Source organism: Nomascus leucogenys, chromosome 7b (genome assembly GCF_006542625.1).
Source record: "Nomascus leucogenys isolate Asia chromosome 7b, Asia_NLE_v1, whole genome shotgun sequence".
In the NCBI taxonomy this organism is placed as follows: Eukaryota; Metazoa; Chordata; class Mammalia; order Primates; family Hylobatidae; genus Nomascus; species Nomascus leucogenys.
The window spans coordinates 8,804,532-8,818,108 of record NC_044387.1 but is presented as its reverse complement, the minus strand read 5'-3'; positions in this window follow the sequence as shown (position 1 = coordinate 8,818,108).

Here is a 13,577-nt window from a genome sequence, read left to right as displayed (position 1 = left end):
CCTTCTGGAACTGCCTCCTGAGTTGAAAGTCTTATTAGAAACTTAGCTTGGCATAGGCCAAGAGAATGGCACTACTCTTTTCAGCAAACTAACAGATTACTACTTGTTTATTAATAGTTTTTTGAAAGCCATATAGAGAATGGAAGCTTTTATTATATTGGAGACTCTGGGATTCTGTGGTTGCTCTGTTGTGCTGTACTTAGCCAGATTGGTTGGTTGAACAAATTCGAAAAAATAGTGGGATTCTTAGTTGCCCTTCTCCTTGATTGTGTTATTCCACAATGAGCAAAAGTAAATAAATCTAGTGTAAATTGTTACAGGCTTAAAAGAATAAGTAATTCAAGTCATTCCCTCTCACATATATAATAGACCAACTCTCAGAGCCTGCATAATGGGACACTAAACATAATTTTTTTCATGTCATTTTTAAATAATTTTTTATTTTAATTATTATTAATTATTTTGAGACAGGGTCTCGTCACCCAGGTTTGAGTGCAGTGGTGTTACCATAGCTCACTGCAGCCTTGACCTCCCTGGGCTCAGGTGATTCTCCCACCTCAGACTCCCGAGTAGCTGGGACCATAGCCTTGCACCACCACACCTGGCTAATTTTTGTATTTTTTGTAGGATGGAGTTTCACCACGTTGCCCAGGCTGGTCTGGAACTCCTGAGCTCAACCATCCGCCTGCCTCAGCTTCTCAAAGTGCTGCATTACAGGCGTGAGCCAGGGTGCCCAGGCTGGTTTGCTTTTTAAGTTGATGTGAGACAAAGTCTCGCTCTGCCCTCCAGGCTGGAGTACAGTGGCATGATCATGGCTCACTGCAGCCTTGATCTCCTGGACTCAAGCAGTCTTCTTACCTGTGCCTCCTGAGTAGCTGGGACCACAGGCATGCACCAACATGCCTGGCTGATTTTTAAATTTTTTGTAGAGACAGGGTCTCACCATGTTGTCCAAGCTGGTCTCGAACTGCTAGACTCAAGCATTCCGCCTACCTTGGCCTACCAAAGTGCTGGGATTACAGGCATGAGCTACCACACCTGACCTCAACTGTTTTACTTGGGGTGTTTTTGTGTTTTTCTCAGCTCACCCTGGACCTGTAGTATCTCAGGTGGTTTTATTTATTCTTCTTTTTTCAATGTTTAAATTGTCATGTTTCAATTGAGTTACATTATTGTTTTAACAGAAGTGACAGCTTTGAGAACCCCGTGCTGCAGCAGCACTTCAGAAACCTGGAGGCCTTGGCCTTGGATTTGATGGAGCCGGAACAAGCAGTGGACCTGACATGTAAGGCGGTTGAATCGAGTAGTTCTTTTCATGGGAGGCTTTCTTACTGGTTCCACTCTGAACCAGTAATTTGGGTGCATTTCCCAGTCCTCTCTAAACACTTAACCTCATTGCCCAGACCCCCTCTGTTTGGGAGCTTTTCTAGACCAGCTTAAACAGCCACGGAACAGATTTGGCTGGTTCCATAGTGAGAGGAGGAGAATGCCAGGCTCCTGAGACCTGCCTCTGCACTAGGCCACCCTGTGACTACATGCTGGTGAAAGTTAAAAAATAAGAGGCTGGGCACAGTGGCTCACGCCTGTAATCCCAGCACTTTGGGAGGCCGAGGCGGGTGGATCACGAGGTCAAGAGATTGAGACCATCCTGGCCAACATGGTGAAACTCTGTCTCTACTAAAAATACAAAAAATTAGCTGGGTGTGGTGGCGTGTGCCTGTAGTCCCAGCTACTCGGGAGGCTGAGGCAGGAGGATCGGTTGCACCCAGGAGGCAGAGGCTGCAGTGAGCCGAGATTGCACCACTGCACTCCAGCCTGGTGACAGAGCGAGACGCTGTCTCAAAAAACAAAAAACAAAATAAATAAATAAATAATATAGGAGGAAATAAGTGGTGGATTTGGGTTTAGAATCCAGCGACTCCGGCCGGGTGTAGTGGCTTACGTCTGCCTCCTGGGTTCAAGCTGTTCTCGTGCCTCAGTCTCCTTAGTAGTTGGTCCCTGCCCGGCTAATTTTTGTATTTTTAGTAGAGACAGGATTTCGCCATGATGGCCCGGCTGGTCTCAGAATGATCTCTTTTATTTTAGACAAAATAGCCCCAGTGTTAAAAGCAGAAGAGTTACTGGACCATTGTTACTGTGGTGCCTACTTAGCTGTGTCTGGAAGAGAAACATTTTGAGCTAAACAGCCCATCTCCTCCTTTCAGGCCTTAGGCAAATTCAGAAGTCAGTGGCCTAGTGCCTAGCAAGGTAGTTTAGGACACAGGCTTTGGAGGTGACTGATGTCTATTTGATCTCAGCTCTGCTACTTACTAAATTGAGTAGCTTTGGGAATATTACTTAATCCCTCTGAGACTTGGTTTCCTTTTTGGTAAAATGTGGATAATGATATTGTTCTTACAAGGTGTTAACAAAATGTAGGCCCTGACACTCAGTAAGTGCTCAGAACACAGCCATTGTCTTTAGTCCACAGCTATTCCATTACCAGGGTCTCAACTCCTTACGTTCTGGCATCCAGCCCTATAATTTCAGGGAAAGTCCTGTTTTCTCTTCCTACCTCTATTTTCAAAACGGTTGGGTTGGCTGCCCTAATTTTTATTTATTTATTTTTATTTTATTTTTTTTGAGACAGAGTCTTGCTGTGTTTCCCAGGCTGGAGCGCAGTATTATGATCTCAGCTCACTGCAACCTCTGCCTCCTGGGTTCAAGCAATTCTCCTGTCTCAGCCTCCCAAGTAGCTGGGATTACAGGCACCTGCCACCGCACCCAGCTAATTTTATTTTTATTTATTTATTTATTTATTTATTTATTTTTTGAGACGGAGTCTCGCTCTGTCACCCAGGCTGGAGTGCAGTGGCGCAATCTCCGCTCACTGCAAGCTCTGCCTCCCGGGTTCACGCCATTCTCCTGCCTCAGCCTCCTGAGTAGCTGGGACTACAGGCGCCTGCCACCACGCCTGGCTAATTTTTTGTATTTTTAGTAGAGACAGGGTTTCATCGTGTTAGCCAGGATGGTCTCGATCTGACCTCGTGATCTGCCCGCCTCGGCCTCCCAAAGTGCTGGGATTACAAGCAGGAGGCACCGCACGCGGCCTATTTTGTGTTTTTATTAGTGATTGGGTTTCACCATGTTGGCCAGGCTGATGTCAAACTCCTGACCTCAAGTGATCCACCTGTCTTGGCCTCCCAAAGTGCTGGGATTACAGGCGTGAGCTACTGCGCCCAGCCTGTCCTAATATTTCTTACAACCTAAATGACCCAGATTTCTATCCTCAGCCCTCTCTTCTCTGCCTTCTTGTTTTCTTATCCACTCGCGGAACCTCAGTTATCACCTCATGGCCATGACCCCCAGGCCTACACGTCTCCAGCCCTGTCCTTTCTTCTAAACTCTTGGCTGGAACCTCCAGCTACCTGGTCAGCGTCTACTGTAGGACCTGGATATCCTTCCGCTCAAACATCTGAACCTTTGACTCTTTCCTCTTTTACATCCCTCACTCTTTTCTAATCAAATGCCTGTGTATTTCCCTCTAACACCAATATATGCTTTTTTTAAGTAAGTATTTATTGAAGACTGGAAGTTGTTTTCCCACTCTCTTCTCAGCTTTGTAACACTGTACCACCAGGGTTTTCATCCTGTGCCGGTGGAAACCCTCCAACTCCTTTCCTGGACCTGCTTCCCTTCTTCCACTAGGGCTGTCTGAGTAACTCTGAGCCCACCCTTCCTCTCGCATTCCACTTCTCACCAGCTGCCCTCAGCAGGTTACCTGGCAGTTCTCAAAGCGTGGGTCCCCTGGACTGGCAGCCTCAATTCACCAGGACATTTGTGAGGAAATGCAAATTCTTTGGCCCTCTCCCAAGCTGATTGAATCTGATGCTCAGGTTGGTGCCCAGAAGCATGTGTGTTTTTTTTGTTTTTGTTTTTGTTTTTTTTTTGTTTTTTTGTTTTTTTTTTTGAGACGGAGTCCTCACGCTGTACCCAGGCTGGCAGTGCAGTGGCGCAATCTCGGCTCACTGCAAGCTCCGCCTCCTGGGTTCACACCATTCTCCTGCCTCAGCCTTCTCGAGTAGCTGGGACTACAGGCACTGCCACCATGCCCGGCTAATTTTTTTTTTTGTATTTTTAGTGAGACGGGGTTTCACCGTGGTCTTGATCTCCTGACCTCGTGATCCGCCCTCCTTGGCCTCCCAAAGTGCTGGAATTACAAGCAGGAGCACAGCAACACGGCCTATTTTGTGTTTTTATAGTGATTGGGTTTCACCAATGTTGGCCAGGCTGGTGTCAACTCCTGACCTCAAGTGATCCACCTGTCTTGGCCTCCAAAGTGCTGGGATTACAGGCATAAGCCACTGTGCTCAGTACTTTATTTATTTATTTTTTTGAGACGGGCTTTGCTCTGTCGCCCAGGCTGGAGTGCAGTGGTGCAATCTCGGCTCACTGCAAGCTCTGCCTCCTGGGTTCACGCCAATTCTCTCTGCCTCACCCTCTCCGAGTACTGGAACTACAGGCGCCCGCCACCACGCCCGGCTAATTTTTTTTGTATTTTTAGTGGAGACGGGGTTTCACCGTGGTCTCGATCTCCTGACCTCGTGATCCTCCCGCCTCGGCCTCCCAAAGTGCTGGATTACAAGCGTGAGCCACCGTGCCTGGCCAGTACTTTTATTTTTTTTTTAGTACTGAACATCGGCCGGACGTCAGTACAGTCATTCATTCATTCATTTGAGACAGGTTCTCATTCTTGTCACCCAGACTGAAGTGTGGTGGGGGATCTCGGCTCACTGAAACCTTCGCTTCCCAGGCTCAGGAATTCTCCCTGCCTCAGCCTCCTGAGTAGCTGGGATTACAGGCGCCTGCCACCATGCCTGGCTAATTTTTGTATTTTTTAGTGGAGATGGGGTTCACCATATTGGCCAGGCTCATCTTGAACTCCTGACCTTAGGTGACCACCCGCCTCGGCCTCCCAAAGTGCTGGGATTACAGGCATGAGCCACTGCACCCAGCTTCTCAGTCTTTTAAAACTCTACAGATGATTCCCAGATTGGGAGCCAGTGCTCTTGCAGAGGTTCCCATGATGTGGAGCAGGGGGCTTTGATGTAGCAGGAAGCACAGTTTGGCTCCCAGCATTGTGGCCATCTAGGTACACCAGCAAGAGCTCCTCTCCATGCTTGGCAAATATGGGCATGTGAGCTGCCCATCTCATCACCCTCGCCTTGATGTGACAGCTCATTCAGAAGCTGATTAACAATATAGTTATAAGCTAACAAAAAACAAAACAAAAGTCCTGATCTTTCCTCCAAAGTTGCTTTTCCTGTCGTATTTGCTCCCCCTGTTTCAGCCAGTCATCTCCCCATCCCACTCCTATTCTTCTTACGTTCTGGTTTCCAGCTCTGTAATTTCAGTTAAATATAAATCCTATTCTGTCAGTAAGTCCTGCCAGTTCTGTCCACTTCTCATATATATGGGTCCTCCCACCACACCCCACTTCACCTGTCTATCTTACCTCTTTCAGTTCACCCTCCATGCAGCTATCAGGGTTCTTTGGATAAGGCCTAATTCCTTGGCAGGCATCCAAGCTTCCACGACCTCGCCATGCCCATCTTTCCCACCTCTCTACTGGCCCTGTCCTCCTTAACACCCTACCTTCCAGCTGTATGTCATCTGCTGTTTCTCACCTGATGCCTTCTGCTTCTTATCTTTCACCACCCCTCCTGTGTTCTAGTGTGCCTGTACAGTCACTTCTTGCATGGTGTTGCCCAACTCCACTGCATCGTTTTTATCCACCTCCTCACTCTCACTGGGCTGTAAGCTCACCGCAGGCATGAGCACTTGTTTGAATTCCCAGAATCTAGCTCAGTATCTCCACTGTACCACTCCCCTTCGGGAAAGTCATGTAATCTCTCTGCTTTTCTCCTCTGTAAAACTGGGGACAAATCAAGAGGCTGAGCAGGAGAATCGCTTGAACCAGGGAGTCGGAGGTTGCAGTGAGCCAAGATCGTGCTACTGCACTCCAGCCTGGCAACAGAGCAAGACTCCACACAGAAAAAAAAAAAACTGGGGACAAATTTACCTATCCTATAGGTTGTTAGAAGGAGTAAATAGAGTAAGTTTAAAGCATTTACAACAGTGCCTGGCGGTAGTATGTGTGATTACAGTAAATGCAGGTGTTGGAAGGTACTTGGTAAATGCTGGAAAGACCTTTCCCTAGACCCTCCCACCTCAGCAGTTAGGTGCTCTCTCTTCTGGTTCTCAGAGAGTTGGAAGTGGACAGCAAACTGGGGCTCGTGACTCACCAGGCCACTCTTCTGTGTTTTGATTTCCAGTGCCCAAGGTTGAAGCAATGAATAAAAGACTGGGCTCCTTGGTGGATGAGTTTAAGGAGCTTGTTTACCCACCAGATTACAATCCTGAAGGGAAAGTTACCAAGAAAAACATGGTGAGGAGCTGAATGTGGACATGTGGGCTATTTTTAAAAATTGCTTTTATGATAGTCTTATCACAGTGGGCAATATCATTTCAGAAATATATATTCACAGTCTAGTTAAATGGCTTTTATCCAAAAACAGACAATAACAAATGCTGGCAAGGATGTGGAGAAAAGGGAACCCTCATACACTGTTGGTGGGAATGTAAATTAGTACAGCCACTATTATGGAGAATAGTTTGGAGTTTCCTCAAAAAGTGGAAAACTAGAGCTACCATATGATCCGGTCAGCATATACCCAAAAGAAAGGAGATCAGTATATCAGAGATATGTGCACTCCATGTTTATTGCAGCACCATTCACAATAGCCAAGATTTGGAAGCAACTTGTGTCCATCAACAGATGCCTGGATAAAGAAAATGTGGTACACGTACACGATGGAGTACTATTCAGCTATAAAAAAGAATGAGATCCTGTCATTTGCAATATATGTTAAGTGAAGTAAGCCAGGCTCAGACAGACAGACATTTACATGTTCTCACTTATTTGTGGAATCTAAAAATCAAAATAATTGAACTCATGGAGATAGAGCATAGAAGCATGGTTACCAGAGGCTGAGAAGGGTAGTGAGGCATTGGGGGGTTGGTGGGGATGGTTAATGGGTACAAAAAAAAAATAGAATGATTAAGATCTATTTGATAATACAACAGAGTGACTATAGTCCAGTAATTTATGTACATTTAAAAATAACTAAAGGAATACAATTGGAATGTTTGTAACACAAAGATAAATGCTTGAGGGGATGGATACCCCATTTATGCTGATGTGATTATTTCACATTGCATGCCTGTATCAAAATACCTCATGTACCCCACAAATATATATACCTATATGTACCCACAAAAATTAAAAATGAAAAAATTTTAGAAAAGAACTGTCTATACAACCATACATATTTACACATACCAACATACATATTTCAGCACAAATGGAATAATACATTGTTTTCTAGTTTGCTATTTTTGTTACTCAGCTATATATGTTGGACAGTTACTTATATCCACACTTACCTATCTATCTCATTTTTTAAAAAATGAGGCTGCAGAGTAGTTCATTGGATAGATATACCAGGTTATTTAACCAGACCTGTATTGACGGGTGGATATGCTGCAGTGAACATGCATTTCCATCGTGTTCTTGTGTGAATAGATCCACAGGATACATTCTTGCAGTGAATTGCTTCCAAAACAGTGATTTACCCTCTATCCAAGGAGTGCGAATGTTTTCCTGCACTCTCACCCTTCCAGGACTTAATTTTTTCAATTTCTATTAAAAATGATACAGAAGTTGGCCAGGTGCGGTGGCTCACGCCTGTAATCCCGGCACTTTGGGAGGCCGAGGTGGGCGGATCACAAGGTCAGGAGTTCAAGACCAGCCCGGCCAACACAGTGAAACCTTGTCTCTACTAAAAATACAAAAATTAGCCAGATGTGGTAGTGGGCGCCTGTAGTCCCAAGTGCCTGGGAGGCGGAGGCAGGAGAATCCCTTGAACCCGGGTGGCGGAGGTTGCAGTGAGCCGAGACCGCACCATTGCACTCCAGCCTCGGTGATAGAGTGAGACTCCATCTCAAAAATGATACAGAAGTTATATCCTTTTTTTGTTTTTAGGCAGTCTTGCTCTGTCACCCAGGCTGGAGTCCAGTGGCTCAATCACAGCTCACTGGCTCACTGTAGCCTCAACCTCCTGGGCTCGAGTGATCCTCCAGCCTCAGCCTCCTGAGTAGCTGAGACTGCAGGTGCACACCACCATGGCCGGTTGATTTTATTACTTTAGAGCCAGGGTCTCACTGTATTACCAAGGCTGGTCATGAACCTGTAAAAGATTTTCGAAGGAAGGAAGGAATGACTTACCCAGAGTGAGCAACAGTTTTGGGTAAACTGATGGCATTCACACTACTTGTAATTTCCTCCTAGGTGTGAACTGTGTTTTATTTTGCACTTTAAATGAAGCTGCCTTATCGAGTTAAGTTTCCCCATGGTATCCTAGGCTGGCATCACAGCCAGCCTATGGTTAATTGCAGCCCAGATTATACGAGAGCCCCCATGCCATGTAGCTGGGATGCCACTTGTAGCATTTCCAGTCACTCCCTCCTGACCTTTCCCCCCAGATAATGAAGGTTCTGGAAGCAAAAGGCCCAAGGTGGAGTATTCAGAAGAGGAGCTGAAGACCCACATCAGCAAGGGCACGCTGGGCAAGTTCACTGTGCCCATGCTGAAAGAGGCCTGCCGGGCTTATGGGCTGAAGAGTGGGCTGAAGAAGCAGGAGCTGCTGGAAGCCCTCACCAAGCACTTCCAGGACTGACCGGAGGCCGCGCGTCCAGCTGCCCTTCCACAGTGTGGCCAGGCTGCCTGGCCTTGTCCTCAGCCAGTTAAAATGTGTTTCTCCTGAGCTAGGAAGAGTCTACCCGACATAAGTCGAGGGACTTTATGTTTTGAGGCTTTCTGTTGCCATGGTGATGGTGTAGCCCTCCCACTTTGCTGTTCCTTACTTTACTGCCTGAATAAAGAGCCCTAAGTTTGTACTATATACTGTTCTTTTGTGTGAAGGAGAAAGATGTGTATGCCTTGCATCCAAAACTCACTTGCCATCACTTAGCTTAATTTTCTCTTTCATTGGGAACACTCATCACCGCAATGGAAACAAAACAAGTATCAGCGGAGAGGGTGAGAGTGTGACGGGTCAAGGCAGGCGAAGGTATTTCGGGAGTAAGAAGCCTAGCACGATTATATTATCCTTATCCTCTGTCCTCTAGCCTGTTTCCCTTTAAATGTGTCATGTTAAGGTGTAAAAATCAGATTTCTGAAGCAGTAAGAAGGTAACACTTAGTTCTGGGGCCATTTGCTTCGTGAGTAAACAGCAACTCCCTCTCGTTGCATTCCTCTTAATGCAACATTAAATCATGCAAAAATATACCCATTTTCTGTTGCCCTGAGAATTTGGGTTCCAGAATAAGTGAAATGAAGAGTTACTCCTCTTGTGTTTCAGGGGAGCTGTAGGAAGTTCAAGAAGATGAGAAAATGTCCTAGTATTTAAAGAAGGAGAAGAGGACAGGAGTGTCCTGCTCATTCTGCTGCCACAGCTTTTGAAGAATTAGCCTGAGGGAAGGAAGGAGAGCATCTGGAATTGGTCTCCTCTGAGGATGTGAGTAAGGGTTTGCATGTCCTGTGTCCTTCAGGACTAGAGCAGCACCTCATGAGGAAGAGAGTGTAGGAGGGGCCAAATTACTCCTTTCAGCTTTGGATTCTCGGCTCTAAGCTTTATAGGTTTTTTTTTTTTTTTTTTAACCTGTTACTGCTTTTGTTTCTGTTTGAAAGGAGATACTGTATTTTTTTGTATTTCCTTACGTGTCTGGGCAAGAGGGGAAGATAATTCTTCCATTAGATGCTTAGAAATTGTTGAGAAATTGGACCATTCCCCTTAAAATGGAGCAAGTTTGGAAACTGGATTCTATAGGGTGTTAATCTATGAAGGTAGATTGAAATCACACTAGTCACAGCCAGTCACCTGCAATAGGAGGGCAAGGAGTAGCCCCACTGAGCCCTTGGTATCCGACCCTGGATGCTAGAGCTAGTGAAGAGCAGCCCTGGAGTGAGCTCCAGGCTGGCTTTGCTGTGCACACTATGCCCAAACCTACGCTCCTTTGCCTCCTACTTCCAAAATGGAGAGAATGAGAGTTCAAGGGTCAAACACCTACCAGAGCCAGGCAGGTATGTGAATGTTAGACAAATCACCAGAGGTCTGTGGTAAACAGCAACAGAATGATATTTCTCTGTAAATGAATGATGCCTTCTCTGCCTGCTGAGCCCCCCACCCAGGAGAGAAGGAATACCATGTTCCGGTGGAATTGGTTAGGCCTTTGGAAGCTCACAAGGCTGATTTAGCAAATTTACGTCTTAGTGCCATCATATATACAAGTGACCTTGGGCAGTTTATGAGGCATTTTTGAGGCTTGGCTTCCACATTCTTGTAATAACGTCACATGGTGAAAATGAGAAATACGTAAAAGAACATGGCACTCGATAGGTACAGTTGGTCTTCTGCATCCGCAGGCTCTACATCGATGGATTCAACCTACGTGGATCAAAAATATTTGGGGGCCAGGCGTGCTGGCTCACGCCTGAAATCCTAACACTAGGAGCCCGAGGCAGGCAGATAACGAGGTCAGGAGCTCGAGACCAGCCTGGCCAGTATGGTGAAACCCCATCTCTACTAAAAATACAAAAAATTAGCTGGGCATGATGGCATGCACCTGTAATTCCAGCTACTCGGAAGGCTGAGGCAGGAGAATCACTTGAATCTGGGAGGCAGAGGTTGTACTGAGCCGAGATCGTGCCATTGCTCTCCAGCCTGGGCAACAGAGCGAGACTGTCTCAAAAAAATAAATAAAACTTGAGGAAAAAAATCAATGGCTGCATCTGTACTCTTGCTCTTGTCGTCCAGGCTGGAGTGCAGTGGCGCGATCTTGGCTCCTGCAACATCTGCCTCCTGGGTTCACGCGATTATCCTGCCTCAGCCTCCTGAGTAGCTGGGATTACAGGCGCGCACAACACCGCACCCGGCTAATTTTTTACTTTTAGTAGAGACAGGGTTTCACCATGTTGGTCAGGCTGCTCTCGAACTCCTGACCTTAGGTGATCCGTCCAGGCCTCCCAAAATGCTGGCGTTACAGGTGTGAGCCACCGCGCCTGGCCAGACTTCAAATTTTGTCATTAGCCCGCCGGGCGCGGTGGCTCACGCCTGTAATCCCAGCACTTTGGGAGGCTGAGGAGGGCGGATCACCTAAGGTCAGGAGTTTGAGAGCAGCCTGGCCAACATGGTGAAACCCCATCTCTACTACTAAAAATAAAAAATTAGTCAGTTGTGGTGGTGGGAGCCTGTAATCCCAGCTACTCGGGAGGCTGAGGCAGGAGAATCACTTGAACCTGGGAGGAGGTTGCAGTGAGCCGAGATAACGCCACTGCACTGGGCGACAGAGAGAGACTCCGTCTCAACAACAAAATTGTCATTATTCCATAAATAATACAGTATGACAATTATTTACATAGCATTTACATTTTATTAGGTATCGTAAATTATCTAGAGTATCATTTAAAGTATCCGGGAGGCCGTGCGTAGTTCATATGCAAATACTGCGCCATGTTACATCAGGGACTTGGGCAACCTCAGATTTGGTTATCCGCATGGAGTGCCCTCTGGCGCTTGACTTCTACCGCGGCCATCGCGCTTCCATCCGCCAGGTGGCGACATAGCCGGCGCGGGAGCGCGGACCTGGGCCTGCGCATGCGCGCCACGGACGAGGCGGGCCGGGTTCCTGGGCCTGGGAGCCATAAGCGGGAGGGTCTGGCGGGCTAAGCTCAGCGGCACCCGGGTTCCTTGTGGCCGCCGCAGGCAGCTCGAGAACACGAATCCGTTTGGCCAAAACTGAAACACACACACGGATGCACATATGTCTGTTTACTTCTAGGCCAGGTGCAGAGGGAACGTCTGGAATGGCACTCATCGAAAGCTGCGGTTTACTTGGGAAGATGAGCCTTTTACCTCTCAGCGTTTCCCCTTCTGTAATGTCTTGTTTTAATGTCTTATTGAAAACCAGAAGAGGTCGGGCGCGGTGGCTCACGCCTGTAATCTCAGCAGTTTGGAAGCTGAGGTCAGGAGTTCGAGACCAGCCTGGCCAACATGGCGAAAACCCCGTCCCTACTAAAAACACACAAAAATTAGCCGGGCGTGGTGGCGGGGCATCTATAATACCAGCTACTCAGGAGGCTGAGGCGGAAGTTGCAGTGAGCAGAGATTGCGCCAATGCACTCCAGCCTGGGCGACAAAGTGAGACTCCGTCTCAAAAAGTAAACAAACGCCAGGCGCGGTGGCTCCCGCCTGTAATCCCAGCACTTTGGGAGGCCGAGGCGGGCGGATCACGAGGTCAGGAGATCGAGACCACGGTGAAACCCCGTCTCTGCTAAAAATACAAAAAATTAGCCAGGCGTGGTGGCGGGCGCCTGTAGTCCCAGCTACTCAGGAGGCTGAGGCAGGAGAATGGCGTGAACCCGGGAGGCGGAGCTTGCGGTGAGCTGAGATCGCGCCACTGCACTCCAGCCTGGGTGACAGAGCGAGACACCGTCTCAAAAAAAAAAAAGAGAAAAGTCACTACGTCGGCTGGGCGGGATGGCTCACGCCTGTAATCCCAGCACTTTAGGAGGCTGAGGCAGGTGGATCACTTGAGGTTAGGAGTTCCCGACCAGCCTGGCCAACATGGTAAAACCCCGTCTCTACTAAAATACAAAAGTTAGCTGGGCATGGTGGCGTGTCTGTAATCCCAGCTATTCAGGAGGCTGAGGAAGGAGAATCACTTAAACCCAGGAGGTGGAGGCTGCAGTGAGCTGAGATTGCTCCACTGCACTCCAACCTTGGTGACAGAGCGAGACTGTCTCAAAAAAAAACAAAAAAAGTAATGTGTCATTTAATGAAAGAGGTAAGTTCTGAAAAATGCATTGTCAGGCAATTTCATCACTGTGTAAACACCATAGAGTATACTTACAAAAACCGGCCGGGTGCAGTGGCTCACGCTTGTAATCTTAGCACTTTGGGAGGCCGTGGGTGGATCAAGAGGTGAGGAGTTCGAGACCAGCCTGACCAACATGGGGAAACCCTGTCTCTACTAAAAATACAAAAATTAGCCGGGTTTGGTGGCGTGCTCCTGTAATCCCAGCTACTCAGGAGGCTGAGGCAAAGAATTGCTTGAACCCAGGAGGCGGAGGTTGCAGTAAGCTGAGATTACACCACTGCACTCCAGCCTGGGCAGCAGAGCGAGACTGTCTCAAACAAACAAAACCCTAGATGGAATAGCCTACTATACATACACCTAGGCTACAAACCTGTACTGCATGTTACTGAATACTGTAGGCAATTGTAACACGATGGCATTTGTGCATCTAAATGTAGGAAAGGTACAGTAAAAACATAGTATTATAATCTTATGGGACCACTGTCATATATGTGTGGTCTGTCATTGACCAAAAACACTGAATGCACGACTGTGAAAAAGTAAGCACTGTGTAAAATTCCACCATCCAAAAATATAAAACTGCTTCAGGGGTGGTGATG